Source organism: Littorina saxatilis, linkage group LG10 (assembly GCF_037325665.1).
Source record: "Littorina saxatilis isolate snail1 linkage group LG10, US_GU_Lsax_2.0, whole genome shotgun sequence".
In the NCBI taxonomy this organism is placed as follows: domain Eukaryota; kingdom Metazoa; phylum Mollusca; class Gastropoda; order Littorinimorpha; family Littorinidae; genus Littorina; species Littorina saxatilis.
In genome coordinates, this window is record NC_090254.1 from 44,235,193 (window position 1) to 44,260,079 (window position 24,887).

The 24,887-nt window shown below is 47.0% G+C and overlaps 1 protein-coding gene across 1 annotated transcript in view; it reads right to left on the reverse strand.

The window, feature by feature from the left end:
* The window catches only part of LOC138978906 (uncharacterized), a 62,102-nt gene extending 53,319 nt beyond the window's left edge, over window positions 1-8,783 (reverse strand). The window contains exon 1 of the mRNA XM_070351721.1: window positions 8,519-8,783. The gene's annotated coding sequence lies outside the window, so the exon portion shown is untranslated. The remainder of the gene's footprint in view (window positions 1-8,518) is intronic.
* Between the last annotated feature and the right edge of the window lie 16,104 nt (window positions 8,784-24,887).

Sequence of the window (24,887 nt, forward strand, 5' to 3'; positions counted from 1 at the left end):
CAAAAGGCTTGAAGACAGGGCCCTTTTCACGCTGGGCGTAAAAAGAGAAAAGACTTGTCTAGTTCTGAACGATGTTTCTCCAGACTAATGAAACATCGTCTTCCGCCAACAACAAAAGTTCGTGGAACATCTTAGCATCCTCGTGAACTTTTTTTTTTTTTTTTTTTTTCTTTTTGGTCGCAACCACCCATAGATTGCTAATGATAGTAAAAAACCACCAGATAAGGTCAAATTAGATAAATAACCCTTTCACATAAAGTCTGTTGAGACCTGAGTGAAACAGCCGAGTGAAAAACCTTAAGATTCGCTGCAACAATGCCAGACATCTGGATGACTTGTTTTACAAGTACAGCATAACAGACAGATGCAGAGATTCGTGAGTTACGTCTTCCAGAAGCCGAAAAGAGCGCCAACCTCACTGACCTGTCTTGATCGTAGCTGACGAAAAGAGTGAACAATCTCTTGCAATCAGCAAGACCAGGAAGACAGTCCTAACTCAAAGAGAGCTGTGAAAGTTCGGAAGACAACAAGACATGTCTTCCGATGCGAGCGAGTAAAACAAAACGAACCTGTGCGTCTCCCGCCAGAGTAGAACAAAGAGTTCCAAAAGACCACAAGTGAAACACCCTCCGAGGAGTGAAGCACTAAAGGATTATGGCTTGAGTAAACCACAGCACCATAGTCCCATGAGGTAGACGCTAATGTTCGTAACGAACCAGAGACAAACACTTGTCCCTTGTTCAATGAAAAGATGCAAGACAAAAAACCATCTGACAAACTAGACTCTTTACAAAGAAGAGTCGAAAGAACGTCTTAAAACCGTAAACAAAGGAAACAATTTGTAGACCGGCGAGACTGCAACCTCTCATCAAAAAATGAACCGAGATTGCTCATCAACAAACCAATGCGGCTTAAGCAAAAGCGGCAAAAGTCTTAACTTAATTCTCACTAGCAAGTAGCTATGAAAATTAAATCGACAAGGAAGAGAGCAAGCGTCAAAGTGGGCGCTTGCTGTTGTGCCGAACACAGAACGATCAGTACGTAATGCTGTCCGCTCAAAACTGAATAGGACGAACCCTGTAGGCTACCGTCAAAACATAATGTGAAAGTATGTGAGACCTCGGGAAGGCGTGAAGCCCCCCAGGCCTAGGAGATAGACGTCAGCTCAAGAAAGACGTGACCGATCTCCTCCCGATAAACGGGTGATACCTGAGTACAAGATATCAAGCCCTCATCAGCGAGGAAAAAACCCTCAAGATAGAGCATAAGTGTCCCTGAAGTTCCTATACTATAAGGGACAAACGGGTGCATGAACACTCCGCGCACTTTCCCAATTTTGAAGCTTCCGCGCATGTGAAACTCCCGCGCGTGGTGTATATGTAAGATGCGCGCGTGTTTTAGCAAAATGTGATGTGAAACTAGCGCGCGTGTCTTTGCTCGGTCAAATGTGAGACATTGAGACATTAACAACTGACACTTGTATTCCAGGCCATGGACTTGACGTATTCCTTCCTGTCGATTTCCCCCGTGTTGTATCGTTGCTGCAGTCTCCCCAGTTCCAGCAGTTTCTGCCTTCGTTGCGGCCTCGGCCGCGTGTGTCCCTGTCCACTGTTGATTGTGCTGATTTTAACGTATGTGATTGTTTGCACCTCTTTCAGTTTCTGCATGAATTCGTGTATGTTGGGATGAGACACGTAAAACTGATCGTTAAAATGTCTGTGGAAGGACTCACATCCATTTGTGGTCCTGGTTAGTGAACAGTCAATGAGCAGTCAGTGAAAAGTGCTAACCGTAGGGACTGTGAGTACGCGCGCAAGTTGTATGAGCCGAACCAGTAATTCGTGCGCGGAAGTTACAACCCGATATTGCGCGGAGCATACATGTATTTTACAAGCGCGGAATTTACATATGCGCGGAAATTACCGGCTGCGGGAAAAACACCTCCAAAGAACCAAGCTGTGAATCCAGCTTGATCCAAACGATTAGCCAAAAGTAGGCTAGGCTACTACTGGTGCATGACCTGCTTTGAGTGTCTACCCAAGCAAGACCGAGTGTATGACGCAGTCCTGCTTCCTGCGTTAAGAGTCCAAGTCTAAGAAAGACAAGGACTCGTAACCCTCATGGGTTGTGACAGAAAAAGCCAAAGAAAGACCATGGCTATGAACTGGACTGTCAATACCCGTCGAGTAAGTTAAACAAGAGTGCCAAAACCGGCAGTCCTGTTGCCCACAAACTGAATTTAAATCTTCTTGCCAAAACAGAAGAAGTTAAAAGAAAGTCCGAACGACCTCCTAAAGAGGCCAAAAAAGAGTGCATTCAAAGGCCGACAGCTGTCGTGAATGACCGTCTATCTACTCAAACAAAGTCTGTCATCCGCTTTCTACCTAAGTAGAATGCTGATCAGACTCGTAGTAATCCAAAAAAGTTTCGTGATAAAAAGAGGTCTGTGTGCTCAGCGAAACAGAAAACGATAAGTCCAACTGACCACAAGTTATCCTCTCCAGTCCATGCATGAGCAGATGGAGATAGTACGAGGAAGCCGCGATTCTGGTTGAACGTCAGCAACCGAACGTGCGGGAAACACAAAGGCCGAAGCCTGGAGTGGCATGAACGAAATGGCTGAAAGCCACAGTGCCCGTAGGTCAGTCTGCTTGTAGGCAAATGACTACGTAACAAAGCCAAAAGCAGAAATCAAAGCAACTACTGGTCGGCATACCGAAAACCAGGAAGCCAACCTGTCAAAAGATTCAAAAGACGAAGTGTCTTCAAGAAAAAAACCTGGAATTAATTTTGCTGCCAAATCGAGAGTAACCCTGAGTTTGGCCGAAAAACCAGAACTAGTCTGTTCATCGATGAAAGACCAAAGGTCAGACGCGGGGACCGACGCAAGCTGTATAAAAGATGCCATCACGTACAAAACCTTATCATCCGAGACAGGCGAAGCTGAACAGGAAGTAAGATACAAGGCATCACTGCCCCCAACGACCCAGAACCCCAAAGGGTTGACGTCGTAAGTTGCGGACAGGAAAGAACAAAGTGCTACGATTACCCGGAACGCCGGAAGACGAACCAGAAGTAGCCGAAAAACTCCAGTGCAGAAGTACCCGCAACACCGTGGTGGTGCGAACTGATGCTAATGCGTACGATCCTTCACTCGCCCAAACAGCCGAAGCGAAATCGGAAGTGAGAGACCTCGTGTAAACACGGCGTGGGAGAAACGGCGTGCCGGGACAGACATCTGCTCAGTGTTGACCTTAGCTAAGGTCGAAACGTCTTTAACACTTGCGTCATTCCGGAACTCAAACGGATCCAGGGAAGACCTAATAGAACGAGAGAGTGTCCAAAGGAGTGTCTCAGAGAGAGAGGCAAGATCAAGAGGGTACCTGCCTGTCTCTTCCAAACCAATAAGAGAACCTTCTGTGTAGACACAAGGTCTGTCTTGACGGTAACCGTCCTCCCTAAGAGTGGACAGCTACGGCGTGACCGGAAGGGCTGCACTCAGTAGGGCACAAGTGTCAATAAGGTTCTGAGACCGACGGCTGAATGAAAACCTGCGCGCAAGGGCAGATACACTAGCCTGTGGAAGTCGGACAGTGGCAAGCCAAGGCTTAGCAGCGACTGGAGCCTGACCATGAGCAGAGAGGAGAGGCACCGTGCCGACAGTCAGGGAGCTCGCCGTGCCTGGAAAGCTTGCTAAAATATTAGAGAGCTCATAAGCAACTAAAGAAGACTCAGAGAACTGAAAACCTTCAGCTGCTGTTGGTGCTGGGCGGAAGTCACCCACCGCTGATGGTGGGGGTAAGACAAGTCCAGCCTATGAAACAACGCCGTCAGAAACATATTGTAAGCGACCTGTGCTGCAATAGCTAAGGTTGGCTTCAGCTTTGACGGTAATTGGAACTCAACGTCGTCATCATAGAATGAGAGATGATCGTCGAGCTCCGACTCCACTTCCGTATGAGTCGAAAAGTCCGCGTGACTCGCCGAGTCTTGGACATGATCAACCGGAAGCGAGGCTGACTGCAAACCGGAAGTAGAACTTCGGTGCAGAGCCTGCATGGAGCCAAACTTCCTGCCCAGGCGGAAGTGGTGACGCAAGTACACCGACGGGGGAAGTCATAGACAGCCCGTGTGCACCTTGGTCTCCAGATCAATGTAACATCGATTGCATTCCCGCGTCAACATCCCGTGAGCTCCGCTTCGTATGAGTCGTATGCCCCGGGTATGTCGAACTTTCACTCCCTGACCTATGAGGCGGGGGAGCTACTAGTTGCGGTCTATGCGGAACGCTTTCGCCAAAGAGCCTGGCTACCGGCGAACCCATGTAACATCGATTGCATTCCCGCGTCAACACCCCATGAGCTCCGCTTCGTGTGAGTCGTTTGCCCCAGGTATGTCGAACTTTCACTCCCTGACCTATGAGGCGGGGGAGCTACTAGTTGCGGTCTATGCGGAACGCTTTCGCCAAAGAGCCTGGCTACCGGCGAACCCAACGTACCTGAGGAGAGTGCCTGCTGTGCAGAAGCAACAGTGTCCCGAGGGACCATCTCTCCGAAGCTGGCGTGCGCCAGTTATCCCGCCCGCAAGTCCGCTGACGTGACTGTGGCCGAAGGAGGCAACCGGATGCGGGAAAGTGAAGAAACATCGCCAACACCCTTGGGCAGCGAACGCAACTCATCTCGCGTAGCCTGTAGATCGGCGGCAAGTTGCTGCTGTTGAGAAAACATGGTATACATATGCGAGGAGAAAGAAGAGAAAAGGGAAGAGAAATCTTGCTTATCACTCTTCTTAGGCTTAGCCGAACGAGCCCTACTCCTGTTATAGATTCTATTAGAACAGGCATGGTAGGGCTTGCTGGTACAACAAAATCAACCGAAAGCGAAAAATTAGACACCGGTTTTACAAGAGTAACCGTTGTCCCTTTGGGTTTATCTTTATCTGACTACTAGCAGGGGAAGAATCAGCAACTAACTGTCGAGTATTAGGCTTTTTCTTCTCTTTGTCCGCCATGTTGAAAACAACTCACAGAGAGTAGAACAACAACAACAAAGTTGACGGACACAAGGCAAAAATTCAAGTAAAACAAACAAAGAACGATCTCACCAATACAGCCGTAGAAGCAGAGACCGTGAAGAATAACCGGGGTGAAGATAAACTGCCAACCAGGCAGCTGGCTGAAAGCCAAAATGCGTAGCTCGAGAGAACAACGTCCTAGCGCTAGGACCGCTGAGGAAAGAGTGAAGTATTCCAATATGGCGGCGGCGGTCTCGCGTGCTCAGTCACGTGACGGTATGGCCTTGACCTGTGACCCAGTTTACGGGGTCTAGGCTGTTCTTTTTTAGGGTTACTTCCCCTTAAGGGGTGAAGCGTAGTTCAGCGTCCCGGCACTTAAACCAGAGGTTAATGCTAGATGTGAGTCGGGATAAGATATGTAATTTAATAAAGGTGTTATGATGCATAAAGTGATGTCAGGATATGCACCGGAGACATTACGTGATAATTTTATTTTGAACTATAACAGACTAAAAATCATAACACCGACTCCACGTATTGACCTTTTCAAATCAAGCCTTCTTTATTCAGGTGCGGTCCTATGGAACTCACTGCCTATTTTTCTTAGGCATAAACAAACACAGACAGCTTCCAAAAAAATTATATGTCGCACGTAATGCAACTAAACATGTGCTGAATGGTTCATCAATTCATTTAAAATGTATGTGCATGTTAAACAAAATTATAATAATATGCAGATCTAAATTAAGTTATGTTAAAAATTGACACTTGGAAATTGTACTTAAAATGCAGCATGACAATTTATTTTTTAAATTTGTATCTGTATAGGCTATACAGTTATAATGTATTAAGTTTGATGTGATAGTTCTTTGATTATGTTTTCTGTTCCTGCTGACCCTACCTTAGGGCGAGGGCTGGATGCAAAAAAAGCAAATATTCTTGCTTATCTATTACCCTCGATAATAACGATTTTGTCTTGTCTTGTCTTGTCTTGTCTTGTCTCTTTCTCTCTCTCTCTCTCTCTCTCTCTCTCTCTCTCTCTCTCTCTCTCTCTCTCTCTCTCTCTCTCTCTCTCTCTCTCTCTCTCATTAAATAAACAAACACTCTCTCTCTCTCTCAGTGAGTATCACACACACACACAAAACTGATGCAGGCTAGTATGATCACAGCTTAATAATATGCCCAAAGTAATAAATACCTAATCCAGTTAAAAAGCTTCTGTGTACACAAGTCCTTGTCAAAAGTTGCTTTCTGTCATTCATGCTCTTGCTGTTTTCATACACAACATATGATTACTTTGTAATTGTATTTTAAATAAGACAAAATGCATGGCATGATTCACAGAAGCATGTTAGTCCTACAAAGTGTTTTTTTGCTAGGTGACAGTGATACATGTATTATTTCAGTTCAATCGACAACAAATCAAAATATTTTTAGTCGTTTGAAATGATTTGTTGTCCACTACTGTTAAGTCTGTTAAAAATCTCACAGTTTTGTACCATCATGGTGATCAATTTTGTTTCTTTTAACTTAATCTTGTTTTACACAACATCACATACATGTGCTGGACAGCAAAATCTCTCAGCAGTCTTTTCATTACACATAATATAATGCTAAAGAAAGTACAGAAAAAAATTAAATTCAAATGGGACAAAAGCTAGTTGCCATACAACTACAAGCTTAGATAATGTGTGTGTGTGTCAGTGTCATTGTGTGTGTGTGTGTGTGTGTGTGTGTGTGTGTGTGTGTGTGTGTGTGTGTGTGTGTGTGTGTGTGTGTGTGTGTGTACATGTGTGTGTGTGTGTGTTTGTAGCTATTTTCTGTCATGTAACTGTAAGCCCAGTGTTCTTGTTTTTGTTGTTTTGTCTCAGTTATTTGTATGCTTTCTATACATGTACAATACATTTTTGCTCGTTTGTTTCAGAACCGACAAGGAATAAGATGAAAGTGTTTTTAAATTGATATCGAAATTTTAATTTTGATAATAATTTGTATATTTTTAATTTTCAGAGCTTGTTTTTAATCCAAATATAACATATTTATATGTTTTTTGAATCAGAAAATGATGGAGAATAAGATGAACGTAAATTTGGATCGTTTTATAAAAGAATTTTTTTTTTTACAATTTTCAGATTTCATTAATTAATTTTTAAGCCACCAAGCTGAAATGCAATACCGAAGTCCGAGCTTCGTCGAAGACTACTTGACCAAAATTTCAACCAATTTGGTTGAAAAATGAGAGCGTGACAGTGCCGCCTCAACTTTCACGAAAAGCCGGATATGACGTCATCAAAGACATTTATCAAAAAAATTTAAAAAAAAATCTGAGGATATCATACCCAGGAACTCTCATGTCAAATTTCATAAAGATCGGTCCAGTAGTTTAGTCTGAATCGCTCTACACACACACACAGACAGACAGACACACATACACCACGACCCTCGTCTCGATTCCCCCCTCTATGTTAAAACATTTAGTCAAAACTTGACGAAATGTAACAAAAAAGAACAAGCGATCAGTAGCTGGTAATGACAGCCTTTCCACTCTAAAAACAGAAAGGTTCAACTCTTGAACTTTATAAGTAGCTAACTAAATGACACACAGAGTGATCTCTATCAAAAAGTACACACTGATCAGCCAAGGCTGGTTTGCAGTTACCTGGCACTCCAAATATTTTGCCTGTCCCCTCAGAGAAGGGTGTGTAGGCTGCTTTTGTTCAGACTGTTAGCGCTACATACCATGCTCGTGAAAAGTTTGGTCAATATTGATTCTTTTGGGCAATGCTATAAACGTGGACGGCGCGCTATATTGCCTGATCAAGAGCTCAGAGCCTCACTTTTCTTTTACCAGCGCAGACATGTGCGGAGGGAATGTTTTTAAACTTCAACTATGAGGTAAACTATAAGTATTGTGGATTATAATTTATATTCTTCTAAAAAAGCATGATTAAAAAAAAGGGGACGAAATCAATGTGTATGACTATAACTTATAGTTATAAGCAGTTCAGAAACAAACTAAACTAAACAACGGTTATTGCAAATGTCTCTTTTTCTTTTTCTTCCTGAACAGACAGACAGGAGTTAATCCTTGTCAATTTCACTTCTCAGCTCAAAACTGAATTTACTTACTGCACACAATGGCCGAGATCAACAAACACACACACACACACACACACACACACACACACACACACACATAACTCACAAGTTGAACGACAGAAAGCGAAGAAAAATAAACAACGACTGCTTCTGGTGCTTTTCCCTCAGCTCCGAACACAAAATTAAAACTTTCAGATAAACTTGAGTCCAATGCTCAGTCACATGCAGGCAGCAGAGAGATAAGATCGTTAGCGACACTATATCTGACCACCCACACCACACCTTTCATACCTAAATAAGTCATGGACTGCCACAATATTAGTTTCTAAGATCAACACATATCAGATCGAGAAATCAACAAGAAAACAGTGAAACTGACAAAAACTCTGAGAAGCAGACGACATACCTCGTCAACAGAAGCGGGGCCATTCGGATCATTACTCGCGCCCTGAGATTGGTGTCAAACTCTTTACAAGCCACCGAATGGCTATCATTCAAAGCCCTCATTCCGATCACAGCGTGCTATCGCATGGGCCACTTCACAAGAGAATTGGACTCTTAAACTTGCAGGGACTTGTCTCGCGCAATCGAAAGCAGGGTCTTGAAATGGCCGCCATGTCAGACAACGCATGCGCAGTACGAGCCAAGGGAAACAACTGCTATTGAAAATGACGGTCATTTGCAATTTGCATGCGGTTCTTTCCCATATAAGCTTGGTACAGAATCCACCTGTAGACAAGCAGACACACACACATGTACACTATGGCACTCCCAACTTTAAATAATACATTAGATCAATCTAAAATAAAAATGTAATTAAAAACAGCACTCATAAAACAACCATGTTCAATAAATCCACCACTTTGACACCATGCTCACTCCCCTACGCCAGCCGGCCGCGGCACTGGGCTGCACAATCATTCTCAGTCATGTTCTAGCACCAAAAACACACACCAGCACTCTCACGCCATTCTCTGGTTCACTCTGCCATCACTCATGCACCGTCCTGGTGACAGACCTTATCACCCTGGCATCTCCATTCACCGTCAGTCACACACGCACACGCACACGCACTTGTGATTACGGGACTCTCGGCATGCGGTGGGAAGCAACCGACAAACCATGCATACTAAGGTGGTGATGCAAACACGCACACACTCACGCGCGCAAGCACACATGCATACACACACACACACACAATGATACGCACACAAACGCACGTACTCACGAACTCATGCATGAACGCGGCATGCAAGCATGTAGGCCCTATATGCGGCAACACAGACACTGACACGCACGCAAACATCAACGCATAACTTGGGAGAGTTACTCAGTGGTTCCGTACCGGTTATGGGAATCGCACCACTCGTTTTCCCAGAACTGAAACGGGTGATGATACGGAGCCAATGACTACATAGCACAAAAGGGCAGTCCAAGCGAAGTACCTGGTGGTAGTACTTATTGAAGACCCAGTCTCTTGATTCGTACCTTTTGGAAGAAAAAGAACAACATTGTGTGGTGTCTATTGTGTGTACCATCTGGTAATATAAAACGTACTATGGTAGAACCATATTGGCACTATGCAAGGTGCAAAAAGCAGTGCTCTGGGATATCATGCTTGTGACTCAGATGAGTTTTTTCTTAAGTGGTACGGAACCAGTAATTCTCCCTTACACCACACACACACACATGCACACGGCATACCGGCACACACACACACGCACCCAAACGGCACACACACGGCCGGCAGCACACACACACACACACACACACAAACACACACGCGCAAACGCACGCACAAACACACACACACACACACACACACACACACACACATTTATAACACTTACTTGGAAAGCAATCCCCCACTGTCCCCCGCTGTTAGGGTGATCAACATAGTCTGTGCATCAAACTGGGGCAGGTCAAAGGTCACTGAGTAGTCATTCGGGTTGAGGAAGTAGAATGCCAAGCTTCCAGCCTTGAAGCTATCCCATTAAATATGATAGAGTTCTGCTTCTCCAACTCGAAACCACATCAGTGCAGTGGGACCCCCCTCAGGGCTCCCCATGGACTCCAGTCCTAGACTGAGGGTCCGGGACCCCAACTTTTAATTTGTAGCGGAACACTGATTGAGGGTCCCTTCTTCCCTGTCTAGTTCCGCTTCCTTTTCGACATCGTTCCCGCGTGAAAGTGACGTCATCATTTGTGCTCGCATTTTGCACAGTCTGAAAAGAGTATGCACGGGACGCACGACACCGGAAATGTAGTGCGTCTCTGGACCCGCTTTGTATAGGTTTACGGTGCGTCCCTGGACCCGCCGCTTTGTCACATATAGGTTTAGTGCGCTCTGGACCCGCTTTGTATAGGTTTAGTGCGCTCTGGACCCGCTTTGTATAGGTTTAGTGCGTCCCTGGACCCGCTTTGTATAGGTTTAGTGCATCCCTGGACCCGCTTTGTATAGGTTTAGTGCGCTCTGGACCCACTTTGTATAGGTTTAGTGCGTCCCTGGACCCGCTTTGTATAGGTTTAGTGCGCTTTGGACCCGCTTTGTATAGGTTTAGTGCGCTCTGGACCCGCTTTGTATAGGTTTAGTGCGCCCTGGACCCGCTTTGTATAGGTTTTGTGCGTCCCTGGACCCGCTTTGTATAGGTTTAGTGCGCTCTGGACCCGCTTTGTATAGGTTTAGTGCGCTCTGGACCCGCTTTGTATAGGTTTAGTGCGCCCTGGACCCGCTTTGTATAGGTTTAGTGCGCTCTGGACCCGCTTTGTATAGGTTTAGTGTGCTCTGGACCCGCTTTGGATAGGTTTAGTGCGTCCCTGGACCCGCTTTGTATACGTTTAGTGCGCTCTGGACCCGCTTTGTATAGGTTTAGTGTGCCTCTGGACCCGCTTTGTCACGTTTAGTGCGTCCCTGGACCCGCTTTGTATAGGTTTAGTGCGCTCTGGACCCGCTTTGTATAGGTTTAGTGTGTCCCTGGACCCGCTTTGCATAGGTTTAGTGCGCTCTGGACCCGCTTTGTATAGGTTTAGTGCGCCCTGGACCCGCTTTGTATAGGTTTAGTGCGCTCTGGACCCGCTTTGTATAGGTTTAGTGTGCCCTGGACCCGCTTTGTATAGGTTTAGTGTGCCATGGACCCGCTTTGTATAGGTTTAGTGTGCCCTGGACCCGCTTTGTAGTAGGTTTAGTGCGCTCTGGACCCGCTTTGTATAGGTTTAGTGTGCCCTGGACCCGCTTTGTATAGGTTTAGTGCGCTCTGGACCCGCTTTGTATAGGTTTAGTGTGCCCCGGACCCGCTTTGTATAGGTTTAGCCGGTGCGCTCTGGACCCGCTTTGTATAGGTTTAGTGTGCCCCGGACCCCCTCCTTGAAATTATAGTTCGTGATTTCTGCTTCTAGTGCGTATAGGACGCAAGGACGCGCACTTTGGGGAGCACTGCCCCCTTTTCAAACCTTTACAAATCTCGGAAAATCAGGTCCGAAAAGGAAAAAATCTTTAACTTGGGGTAAATTTAGAGAGGTTAGGAACAGAAGATCCGAAAAATCAAGGCCTTCCAAAGGGAGGGGATGCGGGGGGGGGGCTTACATTTCGGAGGGGGGTCCAATGTATGTTCTTAAACGTAAACTTCAGAAGTGAGCATAACTGATTCAATATTGTTATTGTATTCCAAAAGACCACTAAAGAGAATATAGCCATCAATTGACCATTTATTTAATCCTGACCAGTAAAGCAGTTTCAACATTAAGATGGTACTTCTGAGTCACTATCATATTGAATAATTGTGCAATAAAAAAGACCAAACAGTAATGAACTCATGTATTCACAAAGACAACACTACTGACATAATAATGCAACAGTTACATTCCTACTTCAGTGTTGTCTTTGTAAATATGTGCGTACAGTACAAGAGTAATTTTTGTTATTACTATTTCTGTCTCACGCCCAGTCCCCATTGTTCTTTTGACATAAATGTCTAGAACAGTTTTTGTCTCGCTGGAATAACCTTGTGAATCTGTTCCCAGTACTTCCGGATACAGGTACACCACACTGTTAAGCAATCATTCCATTGTCGCCCCTACCCCCTCCTTCCTGAGAACATTTAGCCTCGAACTGATTCACAAAAAGTCATCGTTTTCAGGACTTCCAGCCGACTTCGATTCTCTATCACTGCAAAAAGGGGCCGGTGTGACGCCATCATCTTGGCCCTGCCGTCATATTACCCCCTCGATTTATACTTATGTTGTTTCCTGGTAAAATAATTGTCACGATCGGGTGACAGAGACCAAGAAAGTGTCACTCAGTGGAGTGCCTGTTCTTGGTCGTGTATGATAGAAAGCGCCTGTGCGTGATATTGGGTTACAGCAGAGTTTGCTGACGGTGCTCTACGAGCACGGATGTTTTGTATCGCACGAGTTTTACAGTGGAGGTTTCTGCTGTCATAGCTAGGGCTGACGGTTTTTCGCTGACAGCGCACACGGGATTTTCACGGATTGAGTTTCTCGTGTCTTTTTCTGCTTGGGAGGCAGAATTGTGTATAGCTGGACTGGGTTTTGGGACAAGGTCAGTCACGTGTATTTGGCTAGGTGGTCTGTCAGAGACTCAAGGACGGCACACTTGACACCCAGCGGCAGAAGGGGAAGGATCGTATACACAGTTTCTAGAGTATGATGGTTTTTCACCGAGTATTATATTCGGCACTCTAGGGGAACTTCCACTAGTTTTTCCTTTCTCCCTGCCACGTATTTTGCTGAGGACAAGTCGTCAATTTTCCTTCGTCGGCGATGGCTTTCGCATAAGGATTCGACATATGGCGATAACTTCTTCTTGAGGAGCCAAATTCACTATTGTAAACAAAGTGGTCTGTTACTCTTATCGGGGCCTGGAATCTTTTCGCGGCATGCGTCTTGGACAACCCGATAGCGGCAAGCCCCCACCCCCCACCGACCGGACCGTCGGCGCGCTGTGTCTGTTACACTAGGCCTTGGCAGAAACAAGATGGGTTAAAATCTAACAGGCCCCTGATCTTAAGACTTTTTTTTAATTGAAATAAAATCGAATTCATTAATATTATGTTGTCTGTGCGCTCGTCTTTACTCATACACTCACAGGTTTCGTACCAGTGTAACACCCCCCCCCCCCCCCCCCCCCAGCTTAAAACTCTTTGTTTGGCGACTTACTACTGCAGAACTTAGAACTTAACCCTCTAGAACCTGCTCATGCTAGCAGCGTTTTTAAACTTGTTTTTTGTGATGTTTGGTAATTCATTATCTCCAGGCAAATATATGCACTTTTATACAGCCGCGAAGTGTGTTACGAAGTGGTGTGTGTTGCGTGTGCCTATGCACACTAGCTTGGCTGAGGAGGGTGGAAAGCCATGCAGCTCAGAATCAGATACCGATCAAAGTCACTGTGAAACCTGCGATGAGACCCTCTTTAAAACACATCTCCATAATCCCGTAACTACAATATTCCTACAAAACGCAAAAGGGTTACTGGGTTGGTTGTTTCCAGAAGTTAATTTTAACCTCAAAGAGCAACAGTTTGCTAATCATTGTACGCATCACGTTGGTCTGCAATTTAGACTGCTTTGTGATCTTCGCAGGTTTCACTGTCTCCTTTGGAATTGGGTCTGAATGAAGTTGGCGGCAACGAGTGAATTTGTTTGCCTCAAAGCGAATGTCCGATACCGGTCGTTGTCGTAAAGAAATAGTCTCAGTAAATTTGCAAAAAATACACTATCCTCGTTTTCTAAGCCATTTTTCTCAAAGGTTTGGTAAACCGAGGCTTTTTTGTTTTCAAACGCTTATGATTCCGTCAGAAACATCGAACACGCTTTAAATGTTGCAACAACAACATCATAATCCAAACGCAGGTAAAATACTCTCTAACTATACTGAATTTGTGTTTGTAGTGCTGTAGTACAAGTTCCTTCAGTTTTACACTACATTTTTAGCTTGAAGGGATTGTAGTATGTTATATTTTGCAATATGAATAATTGTACATATCAATATAATGAAAAAACAAGCAAATCGAGTCCAAACTTTTAGGTTTCCAACCTGGCAACTGAATAACAAGATGGCGTACATTTTGTCGTCTGCTTCCCCCTCTCTTCATAAATGTAGAAAAAGTCCCCGAGTTTCCCCCTTCTTCTTGCCTTGGCTGCAATGTTTACGCGGCTGGGATTTATCACCGCGCGGCTCGCTGACAAGATAAAATAAACAAGCTTCCCCACTGGAATTGGGAACTAGTGGCCATATGACAAGGGGTTCTGGACGGTTTTGGTCACTGTTGACGAACAGAGGCTGGTCCAGGGAGGAAGCGGACTTTGCTTCCATTGAGAGTACAATCATAGGCTTTTGAGGTAATAAATCATTATTTAACGCTGTTGATGAGTCTGTGTTGTGGAATGAAATACTCTCTGTTGTTCTTTCCAGGTTAGCGCATAATTTACTCTCTGTGACGCTAAAATACTAATCTGTATATGGTTTTTGCAGATAGGGAGAGAAGGACGGAAAATGACTGTTTTGTTGTTGTAAAAAGTCCATTTTGTGCAGGCCCACGTGCTCGATGAGATATTTAAAGATGACATGTTTTAAGGTGGTGGGTGAGGGGTAGCTGACATGTTTAGTGCACCGATGCTTTCTGTTTGCAGCCTTCGTTTCGTTTCGCTTCGTTCGCCTCGCTTCGTTACGTTCCTGTAACATCTGCACGGCTGACTCTGGCGGGAACTGTTGAGGCTACGCTAACCAGGAGACCGGCTAACCAGGAGACCGGCTAACCAGCGGACCGGCTAACCGGCAGCGGACCGGCTAACCAGCGAACCGACTAACCAGCATACCGGCTAAGCAGCAGCAGCAGAGATAAAGCTAAGTGCACCATGTCGTACGCACCCCGTTGACCACCGTTGTCTTTTCGTATCTATGATTTCATTGGAGTAGTGACAACGTGGGGTGTGTGACACCTGCACGAACTAGGGCTTTTCGGACAGAACATTCTCATTTAACTATATTTACACGGGTTCAGCGTGTTCCTATAATTTTCTACATACTACTGGCATTTTGTCAGTGAACACTGGTTTTTTACGTGTTGAGAACGTAAAAGGAACATATTTTGAGTGAAGGCTCGAGGGAGGTGGAGAGTTTATACATAAACAGGCGTCTGAAACTTATACTTTTGTTGACTCTATTTAATTGTATGACTGCGAGAGTGGATCGTGGTGTGGTTAGTTAATTAGTAGTAATTAACCGGTTCATAATCACCTTGAGTGATATATTGAAACGTGACACATGGGGGCCAAGCCGGGATTTACTCAGTTAATTTCTGACTGATAAAGACCCACCAATTAAGGATAACTAAGAGCAGATAATCTCGTCAGTGCTCGACTTATTTTCTGCTTGGTGCTACCCTTTTTTGTATAGTTTTGATCATATACCACACCTTAAGCGATTCACATCTTGCAGGAAATGTAAATTGTAATTTGTGAGTTATTGTATGCGCTAACTGTGATTACTTCCCTTTCCTTTGTTTGTGAATCTTTGTTGTTGTACGTTCAGAGTTTTCCGTTGCAGAGAGCTGAGCGGGGTTAACGGATTTGTTGTTCGTTTTACTCAGTTTTCTCTACATTGTTGTTTCGCATTCTGTAACAGGTTACATTTCTACCGTCTTGTTTTACTTGGATTTTTCTCCATATTTTGACTTTGTTGGAATTTTGGGGGGGAAGGGTCCGAGGACTTCTGTCCTAACCAAGGCTGTGGGAGACACTCTGTTTCACCGCAAAAAGCAGCCGATAAAGTAGGCCACGGCTGTGGGAAACACTTTGTTTCACCGCAAAAAGCAGCCATAAAGTAGGCTACGCGATTTGTTCTACACCGTTTGGATTTTTCTTCTGCATTTTCTGGTTGCTGGATTTTTGTATCCACCGCTTTCATCACCGCGTGTTCTAGCTATAGCTGCGTTAGACTTATTTTGGTAATAAAGCTTTGCTAAAACTAACCATGGCTACAGGGGGATCTCCTACGAGGAGAATAACTTTCGAGACTCCTGGGAGCGAGCAACCGACTGAGCGAGACGCACGCGTTAGAGCCCGAAGCGTTCTAAAACGCTTAGAAGTAGAACGGAAGGAAGAATTTGAGCGACTGACAAGAAAAGAAGAACGTGACCGACAGGACAAGAAGGACGAACTTGACAGACAAGAAAGGGAACGACAGGCAGAACGACAGGCTGAACGAGACAGACAGGAAAGGAAAGAAGAACGTGACAGACAGGAAAAGAAAGACGAACTTGACAGACAAGAAAGGGAACGACAGGCAGAACGAGACAGACAGGAAAGGAAAGACGAACTTGACAGACAAGAAAGAGAACGAGACAGACAAGAAAAGAAAGACGAGCTTGAGAGACAGGAACGACAGGCCGAGCGTGACAGACAGGAACGGAAAGAGAAAGAGCAGGCGGATCGCGATCTCCAGCTAGAGCTAGCTAGGCTACAGGCCGAGAAGGGTACGCTTACTCAGGCTAGCGCGCCGACGTTTGTTGCCGACCGTACGAGACTGCCGACGTTCGACGATGACAAGGACGAGCTCGACGATTTTTTACGCCGGTTTGAGCGCATTGCATCTGACCAGAAGTGGGAAGAGGCCACGTGGGCTAGCCGCCTTAGCACCTGCTTAAAAGGACGCGCATTACAGCTCTACAATGCTTTGGATGACGACGAGGCGAGAGACTATCAGGCACTTAAGAAGGCGTTACTCCAGCGCTTTAACCTGACTGCTGAAGCCTACAGACGACGTCTGCGTAACAGCAAGAGACTGAGCGGCGAGCTGAGTCATCAGTTTGTGGCACGCCTTAATCTCTACCTGCGGCGCTGGGTGGAGATGGCCGAAAAGGACTGGACCGTCAACGACCTTGCCGACCTCATTGTCATGGAACAACTGATGTCCAGCCTGCGACCTGAGGTGGTGACCTTCGTGCAGGAACACCAGCCAAAGACTACTCAGGAGGCAGCCGACTGGATCAGAGTGCACGAGGACGCCCAGGCGATCTCCGGCAAATCTTCAGGCTCACGGCCAGGAAAATCGGGAAATTCGGGTTCTTCAGGACCCAAGGACGGGAAGGACGATCAGGGACACAAGGGATCGAGTTCCAGATCTGACATCCAGTGTTACTACTGCAACAAGCGGGGCCACGTGAAGAAGGACTGCCACAGGAGACAGGCTGACCAGAAGGGCGTTCACTTTGTTGGCAGTGAGGAGTTAAGGGACGTCACGAGCTCATGCACCATTCCACAACTCTGCGTTCCGTGCTCCAGGAAACATTTCCAGCCCCACTGCAACGTCTACGTTAACGGAGTGAAGGGCGAAGGTCTGCGGGACACAGGGGCAGACATGATAGTGGTTCGGGCGAGTCTAGTTCCAGCTATGGCCTACACAGGAGACAGCATCAGGGTGAGAATGGCCGAGGCATCTCACGCTTACGACTTGAACACGGCAGTGATCAAGGTCGTAACCCCGTTGTTCACGGGGACCATTGTGGCCGTCGTCATGGACGATCCTCCATGCGACCTGCTCATTGGAAACCGGGTCCAGTTTGTGGACGGCGTCACCAGGGAGGTTCCCGTTTATCGGGCTCCCGACGTCATTTCAGTGCTCACGCGGGCACAGGCGGAGCGAGAGGACAAACCTCTCAAACCCCTACCTGCTGCACGAGCTGCCCTGGGGAACGTGACCCCCGCGCTTCTCGCGAAGGCTCAGGATTCTGACCCGACCTTAGCTACTCCTCGGGAGCATGCGAAGTCGGGGAAGGTGAAGCTGAGCGGGAAGCATGGGAGGTCAAGGTTCCTCAGGGACAAGAAGTTGCTCTACCGTGAGTTCAGCAACCAAGAAGGTACATTCAAACAGGTTGTCGTGCCTCGCGAGTTTCGCGAGGGTGTCATGGCAACGGCACACGACTCGATTCTGGGAGGTCATCTTGGTACCAAGAAGACCACGGATCGTGTCTGGCGCCACTTTTACTGGCCAGGCATCTGCACGGATGTCCGACGTTTCTGTGCGTCCTGCGATAAGTGCCAGAAGGTGGTTGCCAAAGGAAGGGTGAGGAAGGTCCCCTTGGAGAAGATGCCGCTCATCGACGAACCCTTTCGTCGGGTGGCAGTGGACATCATCGGGCCCATCTTGCCTGCGTCTGAGGACGGAAACAGATACATTTTGACCATGGTGGACTACGCTACTCGATACCCAGAGGCGATCCCTCTGAAATCGATTGAAGCCACGCGAGTAGCTGAGGCTCTGGTTACTATGTGGTCCCGGCTGGGAATTCCATCAGAGGTACTCACCGACAGAGGCACGCAGTTCACGGGAGGAGTGATGGCGGAGGCAGCACGACTGCTATCACTGGAGCAGCACTTCACCACTCCTTACCATGCTCAGTGCAACGGACTGGTGGAAAGGTTCAATGGCACCTTGAAGACCATGCTGAGGAAACTAGCTCAGGAGAAGCCACGCACGTGGGACAGGTACATCCCAGCATTGCTTTTTGCATACCGCGAGGTTCCTCAGGAGAGCTTGGGCTTTTCCCCATTTGAGTTGTTGTACGGCAGACAGGTACGCGGTCCCATGGCTATCCTGCGTCAGGCTTGGACGGACGAAGAAGCCGACGAGGAGGTGCAGACGACAGCGACCTACATCGTAGAACTCAGGAACAGGATTGAAGAGACCTGCAAACTGGCTCAAGAGAACCTGGGAAGAGCAGCACAGCGTTACGCGCGAGGATTCGACCGCAAGGCACGGCCGCGCAGCTTCAAGATTGGAGAACGGGTGTTGCTACTTCTACCTGTCAAACACAACAAGCTACAACTGCAGTGGCAAGGACCTTTTGAGGTGACAGCGAAAGTGGGCCAGAACGACTACAGGATCGTCATGAACGGGAAAGCACGCCTGTACCACGCCAACCTGCTGCGCGCCTACATAGAAAGGACTGCCTACGGGGAAAAGGACAAAGTGACAGAAGCAGTTGCTGTCGTGATGGACGAGACAACGGAAGAACAGGGAGGAGGACGTGTACCAGTTTGTCCGCTGGAGGCTAGTGAAGATCACACGGACGTGCACATCTCACCTGATCTTGGGGACGACCAGCAGGCGGACCTGCAAGAGATCCTGAAGGATGCAGCACGGGTCCTTACAGACATACCACTTCAGACGCATCTAGAGGAGTTTACCTTCGACTTGCTGGAGAAACAGCCAGTGAGGACGAAGCAGTATCCCATGCCTCATGCCCAGAAGGAGGTGGTCAGGAAAGAAATCGCCGACATGACGAAGTTGGGCGTCATCGAGCCAGCGAACTCTCCCTACAGTTCACCAATTGTGCTTGTGAAGAAGAAGGATGGACGCGTCAGGTTCTGTGTCGACTACCGGAAGCTGAACAAGATTACGGCGTTTGACGCGGAACCCATGCCTGATGTGGACTACCTCTTCAGTCACTTGGCCAAGGCCAAGTACTTTTCCAAACTGGACCTCACCAAGGGATACTGGCAAATTCCAGTTGCCGAGGAAGATCGCCCAAAGACTGCATTTACCACTCCATTCGGCCAGTTCCAGTGGACAGTCATGCCTTTTGGTCTACAGAATGCAGGTGCCGTCTTCACTCGCATGATGAGGAAACTTTTGGAACCATTGAAGCGCGAGGACATCAGCAGTTTCATCGACGATGTGCTGATCGCGACAGAGACATGGACTGAACATCTCGACGCCCTGCGCGACGTGTTCGGAAGGTTGAAGGACGGAAATCTGGGAGCTAAACCGTCCAAGTGCTACTTGGGATTTCGGGAATTGTCTTTCCTGGGTCATGTTGTCGGCGAGGGATTGCTCGTTCCAGAGGACGACAAGATCCAGAAGATTCGGGAGGCGGAGCCACCGCGCACGAAGAAAGAAGTCAGGTCTTTCCTGGGCCTAGCCAGCTTCTACAGACGCTTCATCCCGCACTTTGCCGAAATCGCACTACCACTGACCAACCTTACCAAGAAACTACAACCGACCGTTGTAGTGTGGACTGAGGAATGCAGCTCCGCATTCAACACCCTGAAGAGGCGACTCACCAGTCAGCCTATTCTCCGACTACCAGACCTGAACAAGGACTTCGTGCTGAGGACAGACGCTTCAGGAAAAGGACTTGGGGCAGTGTTGCTTCAGGAGACAGAGGGGTTTTTGCACCCTGTTTGTTTCGCCAGCCGTAAGCTGACCTCGGCCGAGGCAGCGTATGCAACGGTTGAACGCGAGTGTCTCGCCATTGTCTGGGGCATCCAGAAGTTCGAAGCGTACCTGTACGGACGACCTTTCTGTCTGGAGACGGACCATCAACCTCTGCAATATCTTCAGGTTGCAAGGTTGGCAAACGCCAGACTTATGCGCTGGGCGTTGATTCTCCAACCGTACCAATTCACGGTACGCGTCATACCGGGCGCCAACAATGTTGGAGCTGACTTTCTCTCTCGGGCTGGAGAGGAGAACATGACTGTGAGCGAAACCGAGGTTTCGTCTTGAAGAGGGGAGGTGTGTCACGATCGGGTGACAGAGACCAAGAAAGTGTCACTCAGTGGAGTGCCTGTTCTTGGTCGTGTATGATAGAAAGCGCCTGTGCGTGATATTGGGTTACAGCAGAGTTTGCTGACGGTGCTCTACGAGCACGGATGTTTTGTATCGCACGAGTTTTACAGTGGAGGTTTCTGCTGTCATAGCTAGGGCTGACGGTTTTTCGCTGACAGCGCACACGGGATTTTCACGGATTGAGTTTCTCGTGTCTTTTTCTGCTTGGGAGGCAGAATTGTGTATAGCTGGACTGGGTTTTGGGACAAGGTCAGTCACGTGTATTTGGCTAGGTGGTCTGTCAGAGACTCAAGGACGGCACACTTGACACCCAGCGGCAGAAGGGGAAGGATCGTATACACAGTTTCTAGAGTATGATGGTTTTTCACCGAGTATTATATTCGGCACTCTAGGGGAACTTCCACTAGTTTTTCCTTTCTCCCTGCCACGTATTTTGCTGAGGACAAGTCGTCAATTTTCCTTCGTCGGCGATGGCTTTCGCATAAGGATTCGACAAGGGGTTCTGGACGGTTTTGGTCACTGTTGACGAACAGAGGCTGGTCCAGGGAGGAAGCGGACTTTGCTTCCATTGAGAGTACAATCATAGGCTTTTGAGGTAATAAATCATTATTTAACGCTGTTGATGAGTCTGTGTTGTGGAATGAAATACTCTCTGTTGTTCTTTCCAGGTTAGCGCATAATTTACTCTCTGTGACGCTAAAATACTAATCTGTATATGGTTTTTGCAGATAGGGAGAGAAGGACGGAAAATGACTGTTTTGTTGTTGTAAAAAGTCCATTTTGTGCAGGCCCACGTGCTCGATGAGATATTTAAAGATGACATGTTTTAAGGTGGTGGGTGAGGGGTAGCTGACATGTTTAGTGCACCGATGCTTTCTGTTTGCAGCCTTCGTTTCGTTTCGCTTCGTTCGCCTCGCTTCGTTACGTTCCTGTAACATCTGCACGGCTGACTCTGGCGGGAACTGTTGAGGCTACGCTAACCAGGAGACCGGCTAACCAGGAGACCGGCTAACCAGCGGACCGGCTAACCGGCAGCGGACCGGCTAACCAGCGAACCGACTAACCAGCATACCGGCTAAGCAGCAGCAGCAGAGATAAAGCTAAGTGCACCATGTCGTACGCACCCCGTTGACCACCGTTGTCTTTTCGTATCTATGATTTCATTGGAGTAGTGACAACGTGGGGTGTGTGACACCTGCACGAACTAGGGCTTTTCGGACAGAACATTCTCATTTAACTATATTTACACGGGTTCAGCGTGTTCCTATAATTTTCTACATACTACTGGCATTTTGTCAGTGAACACTGGTTTTTTACGTGTTGAGAACGTAAAAGGAACATATTTTGAGTGAAGGCTCGAGGGAGGTGGAGAGTTTATACATAAACAGGCGTCTGAAACTTATACTTTTGTTGACTCTATTTAATTGTATGACTGCGAGAGTGGATCGTGGTGTGGTTAGTTAATTAGTAGTAATTAACCGGTTCATAATCACCTTGAGTGATATATTGAAACGTGACAATAATGAAGTGAAATTATTTATGGACGGAAAGCATGTCAGTTTCTTGCATGTGAAGAAAATTGGTGGTGAAATTGAATAGATTTCACCCCCAGAATCGATTTCTTCGAAAACGTGTACCGAGTGGTTACGTCCCTTGAATGAGAAGGGAAGCATTATAGGATGAATCACATTTCTAAGTTAAATACACAAAATTGGTTGGACACATTTTGGCCCCATGAATGTAAGGTACCTAAGGTCGCTCATTAGTACAATCGAAGGGTGTGGTTTTTTTGTTCAGTGTGGAGTTTATACAAGATCAACGAGGCCGAGAATCGTAATATGACGGCAGGGCCAAGATGACGGCGTCACACCGGGTGGCTCAGTTGGTAGAGCCGCTTGACTTGTGCAATGTAATGCGCAGACTTAGACATTGTATTCATGTACCACCCATGTGTCATCACAGTGGCATGTAAAAGACTTCGGCCATTCTGCAATAAGTGCAGGTGGCTGATTACACCTAAACACACACTCACACACACACACACACACACACACACACACACACACGTACACACACACACACACACACACACACACGCACACTCACACACACACACACACACACACACACACACACACACACACGCACACTCACACTCACACACATACTCACACACACACGTACTGACGCGCGCATACTCACACACACACGTACTGACGCGCGCACGCAACCAAACGCACATACGCACGCCGCATGCACACACACACACACACACACACACACACTCACACACACACGTACTGACGCGCGCATACTCACACACACACGTACTGACGCGCGCACGCAACCAAACGCACATACGTACGCCGCATGCACACACACACACACACACACATACACACACACACACACACACACACACACACACACACACACACACACGCACACACACACATACACACGCACACGCACACGCAAACACACGCATGCACACACACTCTCTCTCTATATCTATCCCCCTCCCATTTCGTCTCTGTCTGTCTGTCTCTCATTATCTCTCTTGCTCTCTCTCTTTTCACATGTAAAAATGCAAAACCTAATTTATTCAGCTTGTATTGTTTATGTAAGCTAAAATGTGTGTGTGTGTGTGTGTGTGTGTGTGTGTGTGTGTGTGTGTGTGTGTGTGTGTATGTGTGCGTGTGTGTGTGTTCGAGTATGTATGTATGTATGTGTGTGTGTGTGTGTGTGTGTGTGTGTGTGCTTGTGCATGTACGTGCGTGCGTGTGAGTATGTGTGTGTGTTCGAGTATGTATGTGTGTGTGTGTGTGTGCGTGTGAGTGTTTGGGTATGTGTTTGCCTGTGCGCGGTGTCATGCCGGTGCGTGTGTGTGTGTGTGTGTGTGCCTGTGTGTGTGTGTGTGTGTGTATGTGTGTGTGTCTGCGTGTGTCTGTGTTTGTTTGAGAGTTTTTACCTGGGGAAGGTAGGGGGAGGGGGGGGGGGGGGGGGCGGGGCGTGCACAAGGACTGAATGACCGGGGGAAAAAACACAATAGCGAAACCGAAAGCTGGTTTCGCATACACACAGCACGCCTTTGTTCAACGCCAGGGACCCTATTCAGGGTGCATGCATGCACAGACATTATTGACCTTCAAGTTAAAGGAGCTCAATACCTGTCATGGGGGTATCCGTTAGAAACCAGTGGCACAAACAAACACATGACGTGTCTCCGAAAGCGTAGACTCCAACTCGTCGTGGTTAACCCGACTCATGAATACAAGAAGTTCCCTAGACTCATTTTCCAGACATAGACACTACCTGCTTTAATGTTTTGATGTTCTACATTGAAACGGAACTGAAGACGGTAAGTTGTATTCAACCTCAATCGTTTATTTTTCTGTTGCGAGTTCATGAACGAAAGATGGAGAAAATGGCGGTAATTATTAATTGCACAAGTTCCCCGTAGCGAAATAGGGGAATCCCCCTTCGCAGTGGGGATTTAAAGATCGATCGTTTACTCTGGCCATAGGTGTTGGGCTGGTGCTGCATTGAGAGGGAGGATTTAAATGTTCCGTCCCTGGAAGTTGTGCATGGTGTGTTTGATTAGCAAGTGTCACGTTGGAGTGCTTATAAGTGCGGTTTTGAAAATGAGGATTTCATCATCATTATACTGGTCAGTTTCGTGTGCCTCTCAATGATTTTGTCAATACTGATATGACATCATGTTGTAATGTGTAAGCGAAACTGATTGCTGGTGATGGCTTTTGTGAGTTTGCATTTATATAACAATCAATTTTATTCGTACGTGCGCGCAGACATACGCGTACGAACACGCGCACGCACATGCACAAACACAAACACGCGCGCGCGCGCCCACTCACACACACACACTGACACACACACACACACACACACACACACACACATGCGCGCACACGCGCGCGCACAAACACACACACACGCACGAAAGTAAAACTGCAATATTTATTCTATTTTTTTCTTCTTCCATTTACCAGATCGACCAAATTCAGCTCTCGCACCGTATAACGGAGATGCCCGCTTCAATTTCAATGACAAGTAGGTGAGGTACTAGCACACTCTTAAAAAATAAAACCTCAAAATGAGTCGGGCAGAAGACTCGGAAACTGCTCCGAAGTTGAAAATCGACTCATCAGTTGCCAATAATG